Here is a 26,223-nt window from a genome sequence, read left to right as displayed (position 1 = left end):
TCTGGAGTGAAGTAAGTTGTCTTGTGCCTCCTATATTAGCCTTTAATGTTACAGATGGAGCAACATTATGGTCTATTAAACAATATACAAGAGAGGTATTTGTGCATTGTACATCCTGACCTGAACGATTTCGATGTGCTTTCAAATGTGATAATCGTTGAAAAGGAGACACAGAGGAAAAAAGTAACTAAGTAGGGTCACACAGTTTGGTCAAGCTGGGAAGCCACAGTTGAAACAAGGTTTCTTGATTACCGATTGCACTATTAAGCCACTGGATGGACATCTCGTTCTTTCCCTCTTCTGCCCTCACAATAAGTTGATTTTTGCGTCATATATAGGCTTTAATGTTGTTTTAGAACGAGCAATATTGTGACATAGAGAACCGTATATACGAGAGATTTTTGTACTGTGCGCATCCTTAATTTAATTATTTGAAGGTGCTTATAAATGTAATGGGCATGGAAACATAATTACAGCAAAGAAAAGTAATTGCCAAGGGTCTAATGGTTTCGTCATGCTAGCCCGGGCTGAAACCAGGTTCTTTGGGTCAAAGTACCAGAACTAATCTTTTGCCCCATGGCCCACAAAAGCGTTTGACCTACCTGGATGGCCCATACACGACTGGCGATTCACAGGCACTGATTTTTTCTGATTTCACCCTGGAAGTAAAACAACAAAGGAGAACTTAACTGGAAGCTAAGATGCAACTCATCGAATTGAGGTATACTGCCCATCAGCATTCCTACACAGAACCCGCAGGCCGGCAGCACTGCAGCTTTTGATGTGGGGTGGGAGTAGTAGTATGAAAGATACCAATGTGGACTATTTGAGGGAAAGTAAGGGACAACAGGGAGCACGTTTAGCGAATTGGTAGTGTTTAAGCTAGTAATTCGAGCAGTGTGTGTATTAGGAAAGTAACGGGGCTAGAATGATGCTAGAGAGGGAGGTATGCGTCATGCATGCTCTTTCCAGGAATTCTGTGGTTGACAGAGTGAGCAAAGATATACTGCTAACATGTATGGAAAAATATAGCAAGATCATAAACAGACTAATCTGCTTAGATTTTAAGGTTTTCACAGGCAGGTAACACTCAGAGGGTGATAGATCAAGCTTGTTGTTGGCACACATCCTAGCCACCGAAGGGCCGGAATGTCAGTGGAGGTGCTTCGAATTGTGCACTTTACCCAGCCTGACATCAATAAAAGTTTCCTTAATTACTACACCACCTGTATGCACCACCGCCATTGGGAGATATTGGTGTTCTGCGTAGGGAATTGGGCTCTTTATTTCTGTCAGAGAATCAATCGAAACCTTTTCTGGAGGCACCAGTAGCCCTGGCTGAAATTAGACAAACCATAGAAGTGATGTCTAGAGGCCATATGTCATGCCTGGAACGCCTTCCAGACGAATGTTACACGACGTACAAAAGACTGCTGACTCCTTGACTCTAGAGCTCTATGACCGAGCTTGAACCTCCCACTTGCTCCCACAAATGACACAGGAGGATATCCTAGTAGTGATTTTGAAACATGACTGTGATAGTTTTGATAGGACTTTGTGTAGACCACTTTCTATGCTTAACCTAGACTATAAGACCCTGGAGAAAGTGCTAGCACATAGATCGTTACCCTTTTGCTCTCAGACCTTGTTCATCATTATCAAAACAGCTTTATTTTGGGCAGATATACTTCCCTAAACTTGAAGAGACCGATTCATTTGATCACAACCCTGCTAGACAATGACCATGTCTCAGCGGTAGCATCACTGGACACAGAAAAAGTATTCTGCTCTCTGAGATGGGACCATTTGCATCAGAATTTAGACTATATGATTTTGGAGGGGAATATGTGGGATGGATCAATCTATCATTCACCAAATCCACCATGAGGTTCAGAATGGGGGAGGTTCTCTTATACCACTGGCCGGTGAGTAGAGGTACGAGACGGGGTGCACACTGTCACACTCTTCTTTACATTGGCCAAGAAGCCCTTGGCCTATCAGGAAGTCCAAAAAGCAAATGAAATAGTTACCAAGGCTGCAGGCGTCTGTCATAATAGCTCACTATATGCAGATGGTGTACCTTAATATATAAATAAGGAACATGAATGCATCTCTTGCCCCAAATATGTTGATGGTGAACCATGTTGGTGCCTCCTCTGGGCTGAAAGTCAATTGGGGAAAATCTTGTAATTGACCTCTGAAATCACAGGACTCAATGGTGATAGCAAACCGGGCTGTGGCCCTCTATGGCGAGCAGTGCTTCATTTGAGCCCGTGGTTTCTGGTGCTCAGCAACAGCACTTAATTGTCAGCACTGGAATTTATGATAGTCTGCCACACTGTAGCACTGTTTGTCTAATTTAGAGATGAGCACAACAACAGTTGTTTATTAATTCTACATACATTAAAATGACTAATGCATGCTTTCCAAGCCATTCTTATAGCTTTCGGGCTTGGAATAGTCTGAAATGTCACACTTATAGGTGTGTGATGGTTAGTAGCTGTGTTGGTACTGCCATTGGCAGTGCTGGCAGGGCCAATGGTGGTGCAAGCTGCAGTGCCTTACTGACAAAGGCTCTTGCACTGATGTTTGTTTTACAAATTAAGCACTGATGGTGATCTATGTTGCAATTATCACATACGCAATACATCAACTCAACAGTTGATAGAACCAGAGTATCAAATAATAGATCAAAGTTTTGGATATTGTCCTTCAATATAGCCATGTGATAATACCAGTGTACAGTCAAATATGCAAACCAACCATATCAAAGGGGAAGATTTAATCAGCACAAATCCTATATTATTGGATTCATATGATAGTGTCCAGGTCACTACGTAAAACCTCCTATTGTACAGTATAACAGCCCGTATGTGAGGATATAACAGTTAATGTCAAAAACCATATGGATAATCGGAAAAAATCTATCCACAAAAAACACAGTATAAAAAATACACTCATATTTAAGTATGAAAAGAAAATCCTCACCAGTTATGCAATGATCAGTGAGAACCCATTGTACTCCATCATGTCTTACCAGCTAGGAGAGTACTCTTACTGCATACCGCAAGGACCGTATTGGCATTCTGAAACTGTGTCATATTGAAGCACTATAAATACACTTCAAGAGTAAGAGGACTGCTGTATTGCAGGAAGCATCTTGAAAGTAAAGACATAGCGTAATAGTAGGAAACTCATATTAATCATGAAACGAGCTTAAAAACGAAAATAAAATCTAATGCTCTGAATGAACATCTATCAACTACCATACATGTGAACTTAAAAAAAGTAATTCATAAGACTATAATCATAAAAATACAAAATAACTGTCTTCTTCAAAAGTCATTCCAAATCAGCTGTAATATTGGCGTATTGGGGCTGTGCCATATTTGAGCAGTGTAAAAACACTCAAGGAAAAAAAAAGAAACTACCGTATTACATAAGGCATCTTGAAAGTGACACCAAACAGAAATAATAAGAAACTCATCTAATCGTGAAAACAGGCATAAGCAAGCATTTGCAATGCAATCGGTCTTGCATTTGGGATCTTATATGTATTTAGCTATGCAGCACATTAGCCTGGGTGCTGAAACATCTACTGTTCTTTAACATGGAGGGAAAGTAAGCACCAAACTGCGTGACATGCCAGGTATGGGAACACATGGAGAGAAATATTGCCTTTCAGCGGTAAATGGTATAGTTCAAAGCTCTGTTTTTAATATAAAAGCAGGGCCTTCGGTGGTCGAATCACAGAAAATTCAAGATTTGAAAAAAATATTATTGTCTACAGGTGCTTGTGGAAGACAATTTCTATGGACAGGAATCTAAAGAATGCAAAAGTTATTCTGGTATTTTACTGACCTCGGCTGGTCATTTTCTATCAAAAAAGTTAAATAGAGGCAGTAGCCAGAAAAATGTAAAAAATAAAGTCCCGCAGCAGAAAGCAATTCTGGTATTTTTCTGACCTCTGCTGGTCGTTTTCTATCAAGACAGTTAAATAGAGGCAGTTGAACAGAAAAAAGTCCCTAAGCAGAAGCAGACAAGTCCTAGGGCTGATCTCCAGAGCCCACAAAGTACATACACGTATAAGTATACACTAAAGTATATATACTAAAGTATATACTAAAGTACATACAAGAGGTCTCGAATGCTTGACCTAAAAACGTGAATGAGATCTAATATACTTAATGAAAATATTTCAAAAATCAAACATGTAAATGTAAAAAATTTCACTCATAAGACTAAAATTATTAGAATGATACACAACCCTTATCTTCATAAAGCGTTCCCAATCGGCACTATCAAGTTACACCAATATGACATCTACACATAGTGAACTGAAACTTCTTGTTTCTTGTTACTATAATGCTTTATAACGGCTACATTGTAGTCGTTCTGAGTCCCTCTTATTAACTACATAACCACACGTTGGGCTCTTCTCCCATATTAACATAATACTCCAAAGTTGCTTCAAACTACTAAAATTTATATAGTCAACATTAACTAACCAGATGTTAGCCCACTATGGCGCAGTGCTTCAATTGAGACAGTGGTTGTGCTTGGCAACGGCACTTAATTGTCTGCACTGGTACTTATGACATATGGCACTGTTTTGTCTAATTTAGAGATGAGCACAACGACAGTTGTTGATTAATTCAATATACATTAAAATGACTAATGCATGCTATCCAAGCCATTCTGAAAGCTTTCAGGCCTGGAATAGTCTGACATGTGTTATGTTTAGTAGCTGTGTTAGTACTGGCACTGGCCCTGCTTACAGGTGATGCAAGCTGCAGTGACCTCCTGACGAAGGCCCTGTCACTTATGTTGTTTTACAAATTAAGCACTAATGGTGAGCTCTAACTATGTCTAAGTGAATGGGGTGTAGTCTTACCACAATAAAGACCTCATATTGACTGGCGACTTGGAACAGGTGCTAAACGAGCTAACAGCTTCAGTGACATTCTAGGGTCCACTAACAATGTCAGTAATTGGTAGGGTGGCCATAGCAAAAACGGTTATACTGCCTCGCTCACTACACTTCTTCATAAACATACCATACTAATGGAGCCCCTTCTGACCTCTGGGTTCCGAAGGTATGCCGAGAGGTTCAGGTCACCCAAATATGAGGCACATGGCATCAAAGAATTCTTTTAACTAGGCGGAGTTCGCCCTGGCTCCTGGAAAGGCAGGGAAGCACGGAGCCGACCCAGGCATGGGTTCTGCAGAACGAGGCCTAGGGCATCGAGGGTCCTCCGTCATGTCGGTCGATGGACTGGGAGACATTGATGCACGCTTTAACTTCTTGTGCTTCATATGCCTCTTACCTAACTAACTTGACAACTTCGAGTGGGAGGGCGAGGAGGCTTAGGACTCTCGGAGCAGTTCCAGGACCTGCTCCTCAACAGGGAACAAGACCTCTGAGGTGAATGGCGTGGAGTCAAACGCCAGGCTGCAAGCAGTTTTAGGTACTGCTTTCTAAAAACCTTTCAGAGACATGGCCTGGCAGTCAAAGCAAGACTTCGAGTCCTGGTCACTATCCAGACACCAGAGACAGACTTAGGGGCCGATTAGGATGGCGGACGGACTTGCGTCCGTCCGCCATCCCAGAGGTGGAGGGACCGTCCGCATGGGCTGCGGCGGTCGCTCCGTGCAAATTAGGATGTGACCGCCACCCTGGCGGTCACATCCTGGATATTTAACATTGCGGCGGGTGCTGCTTCAAGCAGCACCCGCCGCAATGTTAAAAGTGCATGTTTTACATTTACATGCACAAAGCGGCAGGCACCGCGCGGCGCCTGCCGCTTTGTGCATGTAAATACTGGGGGGTACCATAGGTACCCCCCATGTGCACCCCCCACCCGCCTACACCCTGGGGGCCCGCAACGGGCCCCCAAAATCAAAAGTACACATGCTTTTCCACAGCGGAAAAACCGCCGCGGAAAAGCATGTTTAAAAATGCAGCATCCTAATTTGGCTGGCGGTGTCTGATAGACACTGCCAGCCAAATGAGAGCTTTTCCGCCGCGGTTGTAATCCGACCGCGGCGGAAAAGCAGCGGACAGAAACCAAGACCCACCAGCCATCGTAATGCGGCGGTGGGTCTTTGGTGACTCCGCAGAGGATTTTCCGCCTCCTCCGGGCCGGAGGTGGCTTCCGCCGGCCCGGAGGAGGCAGAAAATCCTCCATCCTAATCGGCCCCTAAGTGTAGACCCGTCACAGACATGACAAAGTGGCAGGTCTCCATGGTTTGAATCCAGATGTCTTCTTTGACATCAAGGAAAAACCTACACACCAAAACATTTTTGACAAAATGTTGAAAAACGCCTTTCAAAAAGTGACAGTGGGGTAGCTCTCTTCACGGATCTACGCTAGCTGGCATAGAAAGAAAAGAACTGATGTCAACGTGCTGAGGTGGTGCCTATATAGTTGAAGTGGACATCCATGACAAAATGTTGAACCAACCAACGCCACCTACCAGCGTGCAAGGGTATTGCTCTAGCAAAGGTTTTCCGATTACAGTCTGACGCCTGGGATATTCTAAGGTAAGAATTCTGCGGCTAAATGTCTCTATCAGATAAATTATCCACTTTGGACACTGTCATTCCAAGTAGACAGCTCAGTTTAGAAGCGGTGGATGAGCCAGATGTGGTGCACTGCAGATAAAGGAAAGGAATTGCCTGGAAGCACTATCTATGGAGCTGCAGGATGCTAAAAAAATGGAGAAAGGACGGAAGAAATTACTTGAAAAGTGGAAATCTAAAAGATGTGTCTACTAATCCTGGCACTGAAGCACAATCTTTTTTAGATGGAATTTCACAAACGAAGAGATTAAATGCTGTCACTCAGTGGGCAATAGAGCCATTGGTGGAAATGGGCTGACCCATTGTGCCATGCTGTTTTCAATCATAGGCAGAAGCAGAATGTGAAGGAAACTAAACGCAGAATATGGCTGATCTAAAGGCTCTCTATGTGTTTTTAAAGAATTTGCTTTTAAGAGCATTGCAGATAACTAAACAAATCAGTACTTCCTAACAATATTTAGTAAGGATTATCTCAACCTTCTACCTACCAGCATTTGTCATAGGGGTAGTCAACACCAAACCATTGACTATGAAGGCAATCTATGGCATTTCATGCAATACAATAACAAAATCTATTCACTTTGAAACACTCCCCCTCTGAAAGTCCTACTTTGACACATGCTTTTAGTGATAAATAAGTTATGCCTGCATCTTTTGATATAACTTTTCATGAGAAACAGACCAGACCTACGGCATATGACATAACATTTCCCAATGAACCAATCAGGCCAACAGCTTTTATCATTGCCTTGACACAATAAGCAACTCAGACCAATAGTAATGAGGATAATCTTTCTCACAAGCTTCAATTAAGTATACAATCTTAAATTTTTTTATGTAAAAAGTACAATTGGCCCTATATGGGCCTATCAGGATTATCACAAGACAGGTCTTCTTTACCTCCAGAGTTTGCCGGAGGTATAACCCGCACCAAATTCTTTGCCCCATGGTAATCTAGGATAATTGATGTACACAAAATACCCCTCTAGGCTTTAACATAGGGTTTTCACAATAAATAAGGTCCACTGCCTTTGTCTTAAGTTTTCAGAAAGAACTGATCAGATCTATGACCTCTGACATAGTATTTCCTAATAAACCAATCAGGCTTATAATGTTTACCAATGGTGTGGCACCATGAGCTACCCAGGTGTAATTATAGCCAAAATCTACTACACGTTAATAAGAGAGGCTAAAAAGGATTATCGCTGGGAAAATCTTCTACCCCCAGGGTTTGTCAGAAGGGGTTAAGCAATACTAAAATCTTTGCCTACCACTGTAATATGTAAGGTTCCAGGTAACAAGATACCATACCAGTCTACCGGCTTTAACCCAGTGCAATAACAATTCTCCCTTAAAAGTCTATTGGCTTCAACAATACATACATGAGGCCTACTATCCTTTTAATAGCGTTTCACATTAAGAAAAAAGGCCTGCAACTTGATCATGGGGTTGTCACCATAACCAACTCAGCCCTGGATATATGCCGTTACAACGCACGCCCTAACCATGCAATGCCTTTAGAATGAAAATGTAATCAGGTAAGTGTGAAATATATATATATATATATATATATATATATATATATATATATTAATGCTCCTTTTTCCACCAACGGTCGCCTCGAGCACTCAGGAGTGGGTGCGGACCAGTGTCCGCGGCGGTGGCTCCGCGTAACAAATCCGCTCAAAGTTTTCCTCCCCCCGAGGAAAAAAGGAAGGATTGGCTGCACTCGCATGGTCAATTCACAGGTCTCAAGTTTTATTCAGCAAAAACAAAACGCGCAGGACGCGTTTCGGCGAACATGCCTTTTTCCCACTGTTTGTTTGCACAAAGCAAATAAGCGCCATTTTATTTACAAATTCTCACGCTAGAACTCGGAGCCGTTACTGGTCATAGAAAGTGGACTGCTTCTTGACCATCAATACAAGCACCATCTTTGAATGTACATGCATATGCCGAGCATTATTACAAACATCAGTTTCAAAACATGATTATTGAAATTTGAAATTCAGAATAATTCATTCCACTTTCAAATAGCACACAATTGAGCCCTGAATGGGCATTTTAAATCATTACATCATGACTTAATAAAAAATCAATTCATTCAACTTTCAAATGACAATACATTCCGCCTTTCCGTAAACCTTTTTTCTAGAAAAGAGGAACAGAAACACAATTGAGCCCTAGATGGGCTAACTCATTGGTCATAAGCAATTCCTTTTTAAATTCATCTTAATCCAAAATCAAATAAACAATGATTCATTGCAGCTTATATTTGAGTGACTAATAATGGTCATAATACTAACATATCATTCAATTTTCAATTGCAGCCTCAGTATCATTTTGGAATTCACTCTTACATTACAAGATGGTAATTTTAACCCAAATGTATGGACAACTCTTCTTCAGTGTTCAGGCCAAATGGAATATTGTATGCAAATCAATTATATATCAAGATTCGAGTCTTCGTTATTTTAGTTCTCTGTTTCCACCACGCACAGTGAGCTGAACCTGGTAAATGCAAAAGAATTTAAGAAGATTCCAATCACTATTGTGAAACTGAGAGAAATGCCTCGCTACTGGGTACGAGGGGTCCCTGTTTTCAATTGCACGCAATGAAGAAGCAGCAGATGTTTTCAAATGCAGTCCCATGCAAGGCTCTGAGAGAGGTGATGGCAAAGGGACTTCAAACACCTTGAAAGCACAATTTAATAAATTGGAACGCTTGATTGAACGAGAAATTCGTAAATGGTGTAAAGCCACCTCACTTCAACATTAGTGGCGGTGGCGGTGCCTGAACCTCGGAGTAAGTTCATCAGAAAAAAGGGTGTGCTTCAAATTACCCCTGAAATGGGTTCCAGGAAATGCATTTTCAAGAGCGCTGTGAGGGTCTCTGCAGAAATATATGTCAGAGCAAACTCCAAAAGATAGGGGTGCGATATTAGGGCTCTGCGAGTGTTCTAATATTGTCATTCAATTAACCTTTATTCGAATATATTTAAAAAAAACATAAAAGCACAGAAAATGCCAATAAATAGCACGTAAAAGCAATAAGTTAAACCAGGATTATATAAATACAATCAATACAATATTTTTAGGTTTACATTTCACTGAAGGTCGGCCATATAAGATTGGTATTATTGTAAAAGAAGACAGTTACAATGCCGGATGGCGGGTTTTAAAAAACAAAAGGACAACTTGGAAACAGACCGCAGGAGTGGAGTGGAGAAGACTTGTAAATCATAAGGCTGTCTTCATCTATCAAAACCCAGACATTTCAAAAGAGGTATCTAATGACGATTCATAAAAGGCTCATAATAGTTACAAAAAAAGGTAAGATGTAACGCTGATTGTGGTGATAATTCAGAGCCGGAGCGAATACAGACTGAGGCTGTTTTGTATTGTCCTGACAGAAAAGACAGATAACAGCTAATAATGCCCAATCTAAAGTTTATAAGTACTTATTCCAGAATATGTCTTAGAATATCAAGATCGGGTTCAACCCCCGATGTAGTCTGAACCACCACATATCATTCGCCTTCGTCCCCATGCCTTGCTGTGTCAGAGAGCTCACGAGGAAGGGCGTGGAGGAAATCCATTAACTCACTTGCGAGTCCCATATTCTGAAGTACACCCCACAGTTTACATCTATTAAAACACTGTTGAGGGTACTAGCAGGACATGAATGCCAAATGAATCCCCCCCCAAATTGTGCTACCGTATAATTACTTATTAACAAATGCAAGTTTACCCATTGTTCAAGTGTTCCAAATACTCTCTAAAACCCTCTGTACTCCGAGAGGATGTTCGACTCTGAAATCCATGTTAGGAATTCTGTCTAGAGCTACCCTTCCTGCAGTTTTTACTGTAGAGTCCAGGAGGGCAATTGGTCGGTAATAATTAGGGTTGCTATGGTTACCCTTTTTAAAGACTGCCACAATTAAGGCAAAATGCCATGACGGAGGGAGGCCTGCAATGCATACAGCATTTAGAACAAGCACAACAATCAATGGGGCCCAAAGATCCATGTTGAGTTATATAGATCCATGGGGACGCCCCTCCACCCCCGGACTTTATCAGAGGCGCTTTTATTAACAGCAGCTCCACTTCGTGTAAGTTGAACTGGAGAGAAAGTGGATAAGGCGATGGTTCTTGATCAGTGTCACATCTATTGGTGTCCCAGTGGCAAAATATGTTCCCAAAATGTTCAACCCTCTGTTCGTCTTTAATATACATGCACACTGTGTTCTATGAAGTTTTACATAATTTATTCGAGTTAATAACTTTCCAGGCCCCCCTTGTGTCATTCTAATACAGGCTGCAAGTCACGCAGAGGTAGGCTGCAAGTCACGCAGAGGTGGACTGTGAGCGCTCTTTGAATGTGTTGGTACTTGGAGACCGATAAATGGCGAGAAGCCAGGAAAGATGAGCACTGTGCATGAACGCAGTCATCTCCCCAAGAATGTTCAAGCATTGGCAAATCCAATGGGTCAGAGCCTTTTATTGCACGCATATGACAGAAACTAAAACCAAAATAGGACAAAACATGGCAGTCATATGCTGGCAATCAAAATTGTAGCTATTAAACATAATAATAATGTCATAAAATGTTAGTAAAACAGCATGCATGCTGTAGTATCGCCGTTCGCGATACTTTTGTCATGCCCCGCATATTGTTACATTGTTGCCGGCGAGTCTGCATAGGTTCACCCTGACGGTGTGTGTTTGTGAGTTCGGTTGAGCCCACGTTAAGTGGGCGGTTCTAAGTAAACATTCATGACCATGAAGCGGGCTCAGTAGTGAGACTTCCGCGATTACGTACAAATGTCTAACAGTGTGGACTCAGTGATTTAGCGTCTGTGCGCTTATACCCTGCGTGAAATAGGCCCACATTTACCTACTGGCCTTCCTACTCAGATCTCCGCCCTTCACGGGCACCACGACATAACATTTGATGACGAGTGGGGCCCGGCTCATCCAGAGTGTTCTGCAGCGGCCATGCACCATCTCCACACGTACGCGATGCTCGTGCTGCATCGGGAGGCACGCCCTCTGACCACCCGGAAGCATCTCTAGAGGGGCTGCCAGCAACAAGATAAGCCACAGCAGGTAGCCATCGAGCAGAAGGGGACCACACCCAGAAGATCGCACCAGCACGTGGTGGCAAAAAGATGAGACCTGCTGAGCTCCCACAGAACTGTGCAAGAGGTCGTGTTCATGAGGCAGACAACCGTGAGTGGTGTATTACTGGGACATTGCACACTAAAGGACAGCAGCAACACACAGGCAACAAAACCGCTAACTAGAACCAAAGCCAGGCTCAGAACAGAGAGGGACACTATAGAGCATGCAGCTACCATGGCCCGCATTCCTGCTATGGAACCTTTTGTTGTATAAGGGGCCCCGTCAGCACAAGCCCTGAGGTGGAAGGAATGGGTAGAGCGAGTTCTCTTGTATTTTTAAGCCACGAAAGTTGATAATGCGCAAAAGCGTGCCATGCTACTCCACCTAGGAGGGAGAGATGTTTACAAAATCTCCAAGACAGTGGTGGAAGGAGCACCCACAACACACCTCACACTTATTGCGGCTCTCAATGCACATTTTGAGCCCATGGCCAATCAAGATTATGAAAGGTTCATCTTCAGGCAGGCAAGGCAACTGCCAGAGAAGTCCTTGAATGTATTTCATGTGCGCTTAAAGGAGTTGGCCGGCACGTGTGGCTTTCAAGTTGAAACCAAAGAAATTAGAGGCCAGATCATTCAGGGGTGTGCTTAAGCGAAGCTACGAGAACAGATTCTAGAGGAGTCAGGGAAATCACTAGCTGATATTCTCACCCTGGAGTAGACCAAAGAACTCTCAAATGTGCAGGCGGCACACATGGAGGCTGCTCTTCAAAAACCTATCAAGACAGAGCCAGTCAATGCTGTCGCCCCAAACACCGTCGCAGTCAAGCAGGGTGCGGAGCCCAAAGATGCGGTTACTGTCTCATCGCCTGGAGTGAAAAGCAAAGGGCGAGAAGGGCGAGAAGTGCATGACGTGCGGAAAAATTAACCACTTTATGAAAGTATGTCACTCCAGCAAAGGACGGACCCTGAGATCCAATGTTAACACGATCCCAGAGGTCCAGGAAAGAAGCAGTGACATGGATGACAGTGAAGAGAACACACCGTCCACTCTTTCTTCACCGTAGGGTCGGCATCCCAAACACCGAGTCAATTACCCGAGTGCCAAGAACTAGTCGGAGGGCGTTCCTCCACGGAGATAATAGGCACGGGAGCCACTATAAATATCATGTCTTCCAATGCCTATGGTAAAATGAACTCACCACCACAGTTGGCCCAGCCAAAAACAAGGTCTTTGCGCATGGACAAACCAAAACCGCTTGTTATCAGATACAAATTCAAGACCACCAACACCTATGACCAAAAGACGGTCAAAGCTCTGGTGTATGTGACAGACGAGGGTCATAGAATGCTTACAGGATGTCGGTCGGCAGAGGCTCTGGGCATAGTCACTGTCACATTCAGAATACACCAAGAAGAGATTAGTCACATCCTTAATGAGTTTCCTCAAGTGCTCAATGGCATAGGGTGCCTGCAAGGAAAGCAAATACATCTGCACATCGATCCTTCCGCACAGCTGGTAGCTTTCGACAAAGGCACCTTGCATTCCATCTCAGACCTTTAGTGGAGAAGGAGCTAAACAAGTTGGAAGAGGCAGGCATCATTGAAAAGGTAAAAGGACCGACTCCTTGAGTCTCGCCTATTGTGGTTGCGCGAAAACCCAAGCAACCCGGGGAGGTGAGAATCTGTGTGGACATGAGCCTCCCCAATGCCGCGATAAAGAGGGAAAGACATCTGACCCCAACAATTGATGATCTGATTGGTGAACTAAGTGGGGCTAGCTGGTTTTCAAAACTTGACCTCTGGTCTGGATACCACCAACTGGTCCTGAATGAATAGTCCTGGTACATAACAACATACTCCACACATGTCGGCCTACGGCGATACCAGAGGTTGAGTTTCGGAATATCCAGTGCTGCAGAGGTGTTCCAGAACACCATCAGAGTACTTCTCGCTGACCTCCCTGGAGTGGTTAATGTCAGCGCCGACATTCTGATCCACGCAAAGTCAATACCAGAACACAACACAAGGCTGGGACAAGTGCTGCAAAGAATCCAAGAGTCCGGATTTACCCTCCATTGCGACAAATGTGAGTTCCTACAGCAGAAACTACAGTTCTTTGGATACATCTTTTCTGCAGAAGGAGTGGCCCCCGAGCAAGAGAAAGTATGGGATATTAAAGATACTCCAGAACCCACCCACCAATGTGACGGAGATGCGCAGCTTTCTTGGCATGTTCAACTATTGTGGCCGTTCATAAAAGACCTTGCCTGGCTTACGACACCTTTGCGAAAGTTGACTAAGGCCTCAATTCCCTGGTCATGGGGGCCAGACCAGGGAGCAGCATTTCAGGCCACCAAAGATGCCCTTTCAAGCTCCACCACAATTAGGTACTTTGACCCGCAGCAACACACTCTAATAGCGGTGGAGGCAGGCCCTCGAGGTAGGAGCTGTCCTGATGCAACGCCCCAGCGAAGAAGATGAGTGGGCTTCTGTGGCCTTAGGAAGCCAATCACTGACTACCATGGAACAGAGATATTCCCAGATTGAAAAAGAGGCCATTGCGATACACTGGGGGTGCAGCCACTTCCATTTGTATGTATATGGGAAGCCCTTCCTCATCACTACGGAGCCTCTAATTCCACTCTTTACCGGGACCGCATCAAAGCCTCCACCACGGATAGAGAAATGTATGCTCCAGCTGCAAGAGTACAACTGCAGAATTGAGTATCAAGCAAAAACAGGCACTCTGGCAGACTCTGTCCTGTCATCCTTGAGCCGCCACACACATCGAAAATGGAGGACGCAGAGGAGACAGAGGAGTATGTCCGCTATGTGGTGGCCCCTTGCCCGTCTCACTTGGGGATATATGTCAGGACATTGGTCAGGAGGAGTGTTTACAGAAAACCTTTGAGGCGGTAAAAACAAACAAGGGGCATTATCTCAAAAGCCAAGGGGCTATTCTAACTCCCGACGTGAGGAGGGTGCCAAAGAGCCTGTACCAGGTGAGACAAGAACTGAGTGCTGATCCCAACAGGTGCCTTTTAAGGGGCCATCGCCTGGTCTTCCCGGTGTTGTTAGTAGATCAAGCAATGCAATTAATCCATGCTGGACATCAGGGAATGGAGAAGACAAAAGGCCATGTTGGAGCAAAAGTGTGGTTCCTCTTAATGGATAAGAAAGTGGAGGATGCAGTGCGATCCTGTTCATGGTGTCAAGCGACTGGGGAGCCAAACCCTCCTGCACTGACTGTGACGGATTTGAAGAAATGAAATCTTCATTCTCAGGGAATACTTACTAATAGAAAAAAGAACTTGGCACAGAAGCTGAAAATATGAAAAAACATCTTTATTAAATTTAATAAGTGAGGCCACGTCACATAGAAGCCGTAGCAACTGAATGAGGTAGTCTGAGGAGTACAAAGAACAAAGGCCATATATATACTCAGGGTTACAAAACTCAGCATAAAAGTAAGGGGCAGTCCTTGCTTTTGCAAGCATGCAAAAAATGCCTAACATGGACATGCAAGGTCTGCCAAACGACAAACCCATTTTACAGTTGTCCGGACCATAATCAATCATTGAACAAACCCAACATTCTTCTTTAGACAAGCCGGACAAACCCATAATAAAAAGGACCACAACCCATATAGTAAATAGACCAAAACAGATAGAAGTAGGATAAGGCATGTTTGTGTGCAATAAAACTTTATGATGTCCTGTGCTCTGATCCTTAATCTTGATCAGCTAAAGGGCAGGAACTGGTTTAACAAGGTCAGCTTCAGGCAACAGGGTCAGTTCACTCAGGTCAAACAGGAGTCAGCATGAACTAGAGCTAAGGTGTACATGTCCTTAAAAGACTAGTTCAGCCACAATCATTGGCCTATGTGAGGGCAAACACAAAATGGCTGCCATACACAAAATGGAACCCACGGGTTCAGAATTCACAGAACCTCAGAATGAAGGCCTGTAAGGCCCATGGATCTGTGCCAGCATGGATTTTGGATACCTCCCTGATGATAAACACACATTGGTGGTGATCGATGATTACTCTAAGTACCCCGAGGTTGAAGTGCTGTCATCCTTGAGCGCCGGGGAAGTAATAACGAAGCTGGAGAAAGTAATGGCCACCCATGGATTAATCATGGAACTAAGGACTGACAACGGTCTTCCATTCCAGGTGCAGGAATTTGCTTCATATCTTGCCTCGCTGGGGATTGTCCACCGGAAGATCACTCCCAAATGGCTGCAAGCCAATGGAGAAGCTGAGCATTTCATGAGAACTTTGAACAAAGTGATCAGAATTGCTTCTGGCAATGGTGACTCTCCTGAACAATCCATTTACTCCTTCCTAAGGTATTACAGACAAACGCCACATGCTACAACAGGTCGTGCCCCTGGTCATCTCTCAATGGGAAGAGTAGTCAATGACTCCAACCCTCATCACCCACGGTAGGCACCTGAAGCCATTGATGACCAAGCTGTGGACATATGGAGAAAAAGGTCAAATGAACAAGTCAGTAAGCATCACAGAGGACAGCGATCACATCACAAGGTGAGAAATTTGGTACTTGTCCAAGATCGGCACCCTGGCAGTAAATTCAGGCTGCCGTTCGAGAAGGATCCGTGGCGCATCACATTCCTGAGAGGCACGCAAGTCATGGCCCAGAAAGGTCTGGAGTCCATCAGGAGGTATGTCTCGGCTTTTAAGAGGTCCCACCCTGGTCCAAGCATAACAATCCAGAGCAGTGATGTGAACAGGGATAAGATGGACGGGGAAGAATGGTCAGAAGAGGAAGCTAAAGCAGCTGACCCAGAGGAGCTTGGTCTCCCAAGAAGGAGCCCCGGAGTCAGCCAAGAACTCCCAGTATCGCCCGTGACCCCTGATGCAGCCAGAGAGGGCAGTCGTGAGAATCAGACACAGTATGGACTGAGACACAACCCCCAGCCGTCTAGCAGGCTGAGAGACTATCACTGCTAGATGAGTACACTGGTGAACGGAGATCCTGGCAGTGACCTGCAGTGGTGGAACATTATGAGATCTTGGTGGTCTATGCCCCGGTAATATGATTAAAAGTATTTTTCAATTTTTATTTTGGGAGGAATATAGTATCGCCTGTCACAATACTTTTGTCAGGCTGAGCATACTGTTGTAATGTTTCCAGGGCTTTTCATAGGCTCACCCCGATGGCGTGTGTGAGTTTGGTTGAGCCCACGTTAGGTGAGCGGTTCTAAATAAATGTGCATGATCGTGCGGCAGGCTCAGTAGCAAGACCCCCGCGATTACATTCAACGGTCTAACGGTGTGGTCTCAGTGATTTAGCGCAAGCGCGCTTATACCCTGCGCATGATAGGCCCGCATTTACCTACTGGCCATCCTGCTCAGATCTACCGCCCTTCACTGGCTCCACAACACAACACATGCCTCCTAGCAGGCAGGTGTACTTGGGAGAGGTATAGAAAATCCATTTTAGTTTTAATGCACACTGCTTAAAAAGTGGGGTCTAATTATTGCTTAGAAAATTTTATATTATCTTTGAGTTTCTGTAACCTGAAAACCTACTTTAAAGACAAGGGTGACTTATGCCAGTGTCAACTGAACAGACCTATGGAAGAGGCTCATTAAGCCCATCTATGTTAGCTTGCATGCATATATGTTTATGATTTTTTGCACTATTTTAGGCTTGCAAGGCCGTTTACCTACCTGTAGATCAGATCTAAAAAAGACTGGGCATTTTCCAGGCTTTGATTGCACTGAATCTACCTTTTGAGGACACAGTTTGATTGAGAAAAGCAGAATGGTATGCAGTGCATATGATCTCAAAGCTGATCACTGGCACATGACTGTCACAACTGGTGGTCCCACACTCCTGAACCTAGTTACTTATTCAACGTCCTGGGATGAAAATGGACTGAGATGGAACGTGTAATAGTGGTCATCCAGACCAATGGTGCACAATGCTTCACACTCCAACCTGATGTAAACACAGACCCGCCAACTCACACTGTACCACAGCGTGACCGGCATTATCAGCTCTCCTCAGAGTCTCTCGGCCAAGAGCTGACATCACATTTGCGCAGTAAGTGTGCTGGAAACTCCTGTAGGGCAGGTTTTCAGCTCAGGTGTGGAGGCTCTGCACAGCAGACATCCATCCGGGGGTTTGCAACTTTCCAGAATATTGGTGGCAGCCTCAGAAGCCTTTGCAACGTTTTTTTGGAAAGGTTGGCAAGACCTGCTCAGGCAGTGTCAGACCGTTAGCCCCACCCTCTGTCCATGCCCCCTCCCATGGTTGGCACGGTAGTGATGGGTTCAGAGCCTCACTCCCACTCCAGGTCCCACCCATCAAAGGCCCCATCTCCTCCTGTCACACAGTGTATTTTCAAAGTGTGCAAGTCTGTCAACATACATTGAGGGAGACATGGATATCCTATAAGTGCCTTACTGTTGCGCTGCTGCTGACTACAATGGAATATATAGTATATATACAAATGCGCAGAGGGCAATATGCTATCCATTACCTTCGTTGAGTTTCAGGAAGTGTCATGACTCACAAAAGATGAAGCCTGGAGTGAGTCATGATGCCTCTTCCCTCCCTCAACAATGGTTAACCAAAATAGCATATGCTCTCTGCATCTGCATATATGGTTTATGACAAGGCATTTTCATGTATCTTTGTTTTAACAAGAGTTATTTAAACAAACGCAGGATTCAAGAGTTTACATTTGTGCAGAAAGGTAAAATCATACTGTAGAGACGTATATTTATTAAGAGAGTTGTTTCCCTTAGTAAAGTAGTTGATATCTGTAATCTGTGATGTAGTAAAAGTGTTCGTTTTATGCCATTTTTGTGCGCTGGGAAATTTGGAAATTTGCACTGCAGTAATAAAAGTGTGAATGTGTGTATCCTACTACAGGTGTTATATAACCTGTGTTAATGGGTCACTGTTATTTTCACTGCCATTGCGTAAAACTTTATATGAACTACTTTTACTGCACCACATAAGATTAGATCCACATCACTACTCAGAGATTCAAGATGATTTAGCATGTTTTTGATTGAGCGAACTGGACTGAACATGTGCTGTCTGTTGCTAGGCATATTGCAGTTTATCAAGAACTTAGATTGGCTCGGACCCCACTCATTGGTTTGCTTTCCTTGTCACTCATTTGCCTGTTTCTTGTTGGTCTTCCAGCCTGTTAATCTTATACTTCTCTCTCCTATGTAGAATGTCCCCTTTACAATCTCTTTGATTGGCTGGCATTGCTGCTTCCACTGCTGGTTTTCAAGCACTACTTTTTCTGATGCTGTATATTTGTGCAGCTCCACCAATGCCTTGCTGAAAACTTTGCATACATCAGACTAAACCCTGAACCCAAAATAATCGCCCCCGTGGTTTAGGGAGATAGGAGGTAAAAAGGTAAAACAGGTTGAGAAAGAAGGAACTGGACAATGACTCGGTGAACCTGTACCTCTCCCCTCAACCCCGCGCCGTCTTCCTCCTCACCCCCTATCAGGGCACGGTCTTCACCCCTCACCTCATTCACCGTAGGCTCTTCCTCGCTGACAGGACAGGAGGCACCTGTCTCCAAGGGAAGGGTGGGCAGGGTTGAAAGGGTGAAGCCGAAGTGTGGACCTGAACCCGGAGCAACGTACAATCAAGGGAGAGGAGAGGGAACCACAGGTGAATCCACCATGTAAGCATAGGAGATCAAAAACAGGCACAGCCAGTGTTGAGTGTGTCATTGTAGTAAACTTAGACCTATTTAAAGGGACATGCCATTGGATAGAGAGACTGATGTGGCGCACAATAGTGCCTGAAGAGTGCCTAGAAGGTAGGTAGCAGGAAAGCCCAATGAGGTGTATGCCAGCTGCTGACACGTGGTGATCTGCAGTTTACGAGTTTGAATCACAAGAGGGCCAACTCAGACTTCCATCCTTCCGAGGGGGTAACGTCAGGTAACAGTAACACCTGTTGCTTAGAGAGCTCGGGAATTGGCAGACAGAAGATACGCGACATGCTTATGCTGCACAGTGCTTAGTAAAAGACATCTAAAAATATCACAGCCCCATCTACAATGACAACTATAGCACAACTATAACAAGATTTTTGTAGAAAATGCTAACAGTAAAAAATGTGGTATTATTAGTGGCAAATTGTTATAAAGCAAGCACTTCTGTCAGAGACACTGTACAGAGTAAGGCGCGCTGTACTCACACCTACTGACTTCAGAAAGTAAGGCGCGCTGTACTCACACCTACTGACTTCAGAAAGTAAGGCGCGCGGTATTCACCTACTGACTTCAGAAAGAGTGAAAGGCTGAGCCGGACACGGACCCGGCGCGAGGAGAGTGCCTGTACTACATAACCTCACTGTGGCGCGCGCGCTCCGCTCCGGTGACACCTAATCAGCTTCGGGCGAATTAGCGGCGGCTATTTCGAGGTCCCGAAGACTCCAAAAGAAGGTACCTGGTTATTTATACCGTAAAGCCCTGAAGCTCCGAAAAACGAACGGAGTTGAAATTGTACTGCTCCTCCACCTCTCGTTGCGCACAACCCTCGGTGACATGTTCCCCCGGGTTCGGATTTCACCGGACTATCTAATCTTCCTTTTCGCACTAGGCTCGGGGGCAGGGCTCACCGCGATGCCTGAGGGGGCAGAAACGCACAAATACCAAGGCAGCGCGTGCCTCGCAGGAAGAGGTACAACTGCCAGTCCTTACCTGCGCGTGTCCGTCTGCCACAGTCCGATGTGCTGAGCTCCATGTCTGCACCGAGCCGGTGTCGCAGTATTTGTAGTGCTTAGCGCCCCCTCGCGACGAGCATCCATTATTCCTGAGAGCCACGGCTGGTTAGCCACCTTTCTCAGAACAAGCATGAGAAAAACCAATATACCTGGCGTTCTTTGCCAGTCTTTTTGGGTATTCTTGTTTTGTCATGGCTTTAGGAAAACGTAATTGTTTGGAAAGCTGCCCGGAGTTTGTCAATATATATAAAAAAATCGAGGAAAGGCAAACATGTATTTTGGTCTCGAAAAAGCACTCATTACCATAGTATTCCCGGGCTATGAAGGGGACATCATTGTGTGTGGATGTGCTCCTTGGGAGAGGGCAGCATGACCTAACTCATAATGAAGTCAGCCAATGGCAGAAGTGTGCTGACTTTGGCCCCTTGATGCAAACTTGAGGGGGTTGGAGAAAAATGTAACGGCACAGACAACTGGAACTGAAAACAATAAGTAATCACATCATTCACATACTTACACATCATTTTAGTAAAATCAAAAGGTCTTGGCTAACACAGAACTGAAAATGCCAATCATTGTGCCATTGGCTGCCAGCCTCTTTCATTTGAGAAAGAAAGCAGAAAAAAAAAAGCAAAAAAAAAAAAAAAAGAAGCCAAGAAAGAAAGTAAGTAAGAAGGAAAGAAAGAAAAGACAGAAAGGAAAGAACGAAGGTTAAAAAGAAAAACAGAAAGGAAAGAAAGAAATAAAGGCTAGAAAGACAGAAAGCAAGAAAGAAGGAATGAAAGCAAAAAAGAAGGCAAGCATGAACGGGGGAAAGAGAAAGAAAAAGGAAGAGTGAAAAAGAAAGAAAAAGAGAAAGCAAGAAGAAGGAAAGAAAGAAAGAGGGGAGGAAAGAAGGAAAGTAGGAATAAAAGCAAGAAAGAAGGAAAGAGAGAAAGATAGACAAGGGAATGAAAGCAAGAAAAAAGCAAAGGAGGATTTAAGGCAAGAAATAAGAAAAGGGAATGAAAGCAAGAAAGAAGGACAGAAAGAAGGCAAGAGAAAAAGAAGTTAAGGAAGGGAAGAAAGAAGGCAAGAGAGAGAGCAACAAAGGAAAGAAGGAATGAGAGAAAAAGGAAAGAAACAATGAAAGAAAAAGGCAAACAAGAAGGAAAAAAGGAAAGAAAGTAAAAAGGAAAGCAAGAAAGAAGAAATGAAAGAAAGAAAAAGGAAAGCAATATAGGAGGAAAGAAGGAATGAAAAAAGAGAAAAGCAAGAAAAAATGAAAGAAAGAAAAAGAATGACAGAATGAAAGAAAGGAAGCAACAAAGAAGGAAAGAACATGGAAAGAAATAAACAAAGAAGAATGGAAAGAGGCAACAAAAAAGCTGTTACAAGTGCTGCAAATTAGGGGTGTGACTAGCCACAGCAAGATGGTCATGCGCTTTAACGATGCTCCGCAGGGAGACCCGTGATCCGGTCCCATCCGGGCATATGTTTGCGGCAAGCCCCCACAGCACAAAGCAGAGTGGAGGGGAAGCTGATGGAGAGGAACTACGGAGGCCCAGGTGACTTGTGGGCCTTGCTGATACTGATGCCTGGATGCAAGTCCCCATCCCTCTTCGCTGCCTTGGAAGGAGTGCTGTGGCCCCTGAGAGCCTGGGAGCTACAGAACCTACTCCTACGGACCACCGGTAGGCGAGGGGATTGGTGTGATTCACTCAGATTGAGCTTGGAATCGTATAGGACGGGCGGGTGAGGACCGACTCTGTGCAACGGGCATGCAGAGTCCAGAGGCTCAGCGGAAGGTGGCCTAGACGTACCAAGCTCCAGGCCTGACTTTGGCCCATGTGGCCTAAACCGGATGTCCAACAGTGGCGGCTGGTGATCTTTGAAAAAGGTGAGGCGTAATACCTGGCCCGAATTTCATGACATACTCCAGAGTGGTGTGACGGCAGTTATCCCTCAGTAAATTTTCTTCTTTAAAAAAATAAGGCAAAATCATGCATTTTCCTGTACAGTTATCATAGAAAAAGCTAAAAGGCGCAATAGGTTCTACAACAGTACATGAACTAGGAGCCAGCACATATTAATGCTAAACTAGAATGAGGGATATTATCTTTAGTAGAAGTCCTTAGTGCATGTTTCCAAGATGGAAAACGTTCCCCAACTTAATAGGTGGCAGTTATGAGTAATTATGACCATAGAGGTGTCACATTATTGGTCACAGTGTGTTTCCTTAAATATTAGTGATTTTAACTTTAAGCCTGCACATGTATGTTGCAGTTCTATCACTTTTCAGGTCATACTGCGTGCATACTGATTGGCTGTGACAGACCATATACTCTGTATGCCCAGTTATGTGCCAGGAAAAGCCCAAATATGTCCAGTTTCTGTCAGTAGACTGTTTTTGCACGCTCACTAACACATAGGTTCTTTGAATGTAATCGTTTTGCTCTTTAGCCATTTACAGGCTTTCCATTTCTAGAGTTTGTGTGCCTGTCACTATGTTTTTAAACAGCCTGTCTCCTGTCACTGCTTCCATCATCTGCTAGGTCTGCTCAGCATTAATAACTCACAGGTGCAATACCTTATACTAAGAAAGTGTACCACTAAGCTACCCAACTGCCTCTGTGAAACGTTAAATGGTTAGTTACATCACAAAGAAAATCATAAGTGTGGAAAAAATGGCCAATTAGTGCTAACATTTTGTGACTATAAGCACAAAAAAGAAGTACTGCTTATTCTTTAATATCACCATAAATTAAAAATGTTTCCATCCTAAGCCCTGTCACATCATATTCTCACTTGCTTCTTCAAGTAAACCGTAAAAAAAGGCATTTGTGCAGCGGTGCAAAATGCAAAAACAATGGCTATTGTATTTAATCTTTTTTAACTTTAAAACTGAAAGAACACAAACGTTTTTTTTCAGGGAACAGCTCATGAAACTACAACCTGTATGTTTGAATACCTACTGTGTTATGACTAATTTTGCTTCACATAGCATGCACTCCAGGCAGATATAAGGGTCCAGGCGTAGCCACAAATAAACAATAGGTTTTGGAGACTGTCAGGTGTCTGTAACAAATCTATTCCCCTGCCAATAGTCAACTATTTCATTCTCGTTCATGCAATCTCTCACCATGTTTCTATCTACCCCTATCATGCTCTCCTGCACCTTATTTCTTTCACATCGTCTTTCTTTCTCTCTCCCTCACCCTGCCTCCTACTCCCTCTCTCACCTGTTCTTCGTCTTTTCCTTTCGTTTCGTCCGTGCTGCATCAAAGCATTAATGCTACGCATTCAGTAGAATGAATGACCATGCCACACAATACGAGGTCTTGAATGGGTTAAATGCTGCACTCGCTTCTACTGTGACTGATTAATAACGAACTTAGAATCTACTTTCAGTCGCGGCCGGCATGACGGACGGGTGGCGGAAGAGGGGGTGGAAATTGGGTCATCCCGGGGGTATGGGGGGAGGCAGGAGGGGTTTGTTTAATTAAAAAAATAAAACATATATATAAAATAATTTAAAACTTACCGTCCTGCGCAGCTGCCACCTCAGCTTCTGGATGGGTCCACCGTTCGACTCCCGCCATCCTGCATTTTCATAATTAAATTCCTGCATCGTCATCACCAGCCAGGCAGCTTCACTCCGTCCCGTCCGCCAATCAAAACGCTGTGAGGTGCAGCAGAGCGCGCCCCACCTGGGCCATTTTCTCTGCAGCAGCCTGCCTACATATTTTCAAAGGGAGAGTGGGTGGTGTTGCTCGAGGGCAGGGGGGAGTGGCTTGCCCACTGTTGTTCATACTGACTGTTTGGGCGGCCCCAGTATGCACAACAGCAAGCCACTCTCCCCCTGCCCTCGAGCAGGACCGCCCACCCCCAACCAGGCACTTCTGCTTTCTCGCTGCGCGAGAAGGCAGAAACATAAAATGGTAGTTATTACCATTTATGTTTCTGCCTTCTCGCAGTGCGAGAAAGCAGTAGGGCAACGACCCTATGGGGGAGCCGCCACTGATGTCCAAACAGATTACTGCTACAAAAACCTATATGTACGATAAACTATGCCCCAAAGGGGTCAGTGAATACAACATATCCTGGGGCTAACAGGGTACAAGTGATCATCATTACATCACAGAGGCATTTTTATAAAATGTATTTACATTTATTTTCATAATAAATATTCATGAAAAAAAATCAAAAACAGATGCATATAGCCTTAATGACATGAGAATGAAAAACAACAGACATATATACATATATATGTACATCAGGTCCCACGCACTCACCTTCAGACCCAACAATCATCCAACACTTTAACAATGCAAAAATACTCAGACATAATATTCAATCAGACACATTCTAACCATAATCAGAACTATAAAAACAGGTTAACAAATTCAGAGTCAATGTATAGATGAAGGACTATCGTGTGTAAGGTTTTATGTGAGGACTGTAACTGAATTCAAAAGCACAAAAACGCGTTTCGGTGCTTCAACCAATGCGGGCTACACCTTCATCAGGGCGACAACAGTACAAGGTGTGGGACACAGAGGACAAAACCTGATATATAAAAAGAGAAAAAGACCCAATGGAAACATACCAAAATATGGGACAATCAAAACAAAAAATTAGTTAACACCATATAAATACCTAATTATTGATTTAGTTGTATGACGGAATCAAATTTATATATTTCACAAGAGGATATTTCAAACAATTAAAAATGTTAGCCACAAGACACTCAAGGAATAAATGCGATACTATTCACGATAAGAGAAGAATACATGAACGGGACGAGCGTGCACCAGGGAAAAGGTAGGTAAAGCAAGAAGTGGGTTCCACAACCAATAGAGACTTAGTGACATTTAATGCATAAACGTTTTTTATCAAAGAAAGAGTTTCACCCAGACGGACACTGTGTATCACTGTGAACAAACAAAATAGTGCCCATAGATCCATGCTGTAAGTACCTATCTCAAAAGGTACGGACAATGAGTTATAAATACCTTGAACATAATGGTCCAAACGATAAATAACAAGGAAAAGAAGTTGGGATCAGCTCAAAGGAAAATATCTGTAAGGATAAGGGTAAACCAAGGAATCAAAGAAATAGAATAGCGATGCCTGTAGAGGAATATGTTATGGAGTACTAATAGTGGTAGTGATCCAAAGTCTTACCAGTACTTCGTGAAGAACACGAGTTTCTGGGGCTCCAGGTACACATAGCAAAAGTTCTAGGAGCACATGGATGAAGGATTAAATGCGGGATCCTTAGACGAATGAACTCATGAAAGCGACCTATACTACTATAATAAAGAGAGAGCTGAAACCTTTGAGGTGGGTAATCTCAAGAAGTACAGCACCAATCACAAAACCCAATACAGTATTGTATAGGGGAGTTGCAGCAGATGGACATAGGCTATACATCTGGCCACCATATACATTAGAAAGGTCAAACAACCTTAGGGGTAAAGTAGTCCCTTGTGGGCATTGGCGTTCTGCTGTCAGCGATGGGCGTGTCAAAGTAGCGTGGGCGTGTCAAAGTAGCGATGGGCGTCTCAACCTGCACTTTGTGGGCATCACCGTTGTCAGAGGGGCCTGGCCCAAAACAAAAAACGATAATAAAATATGCGCGCACATTCACGCTCCATTACTGATACTGATAACACTCACAGTACTTGCTGCGCTAACTAAAACAAAGCTTTACTCATTTGTGAGCCTCGGCGTTGGCAGAAGGGGCTGGCATCAAAAAAAGGGACGCAGCTTTCAAAAGTGCACTATTCACT

General features: G+C 43.9%; 1 protein-coding gene across 1 annotated transcript in view; it reads right to left on the bottom strand.

Moving 5' to 3' along the window:
• The window catches only part of HSD3B7 (hydroxy-delta-5-steroid dehydrogenase, 3 beta- and steroid delta-isomerase 7), a 324,275-nt gene extending 303,796 nt beyond the window's left edge, over positions 1-20,479 (bottom strand). The window contains exon 1 of the mRNA XM_078652477.1: positions 20,427-20,479. The gene's annotated coding sequence lies outside the window, so the exon portion shown is untranslated. The remainder of the gene's footprint in view (positions 1-20,426) is intronic.
• Between the last annotated feature and the right edge of the window lie 5,744 nt (positions 20,480-26,223).

The sequence above is a fragment of the Lissotriton helveticus genome, chromosome 7 (assembly GCF_964261635.1).
Source record: "Lissotriton helveticus chromosome 7, aLisHel1.1, whole genome shotgun sequence".
Classification (NCBI taxonomy): Eukaryota; Metazoa; Chordata; class Amphibia; order Caudata; family Salamandridae; genus Lissotriton; species Lissotriton helveticus.
This window is presented reverse-complemented; position numbering and strand designations above follow the sequence as displayed.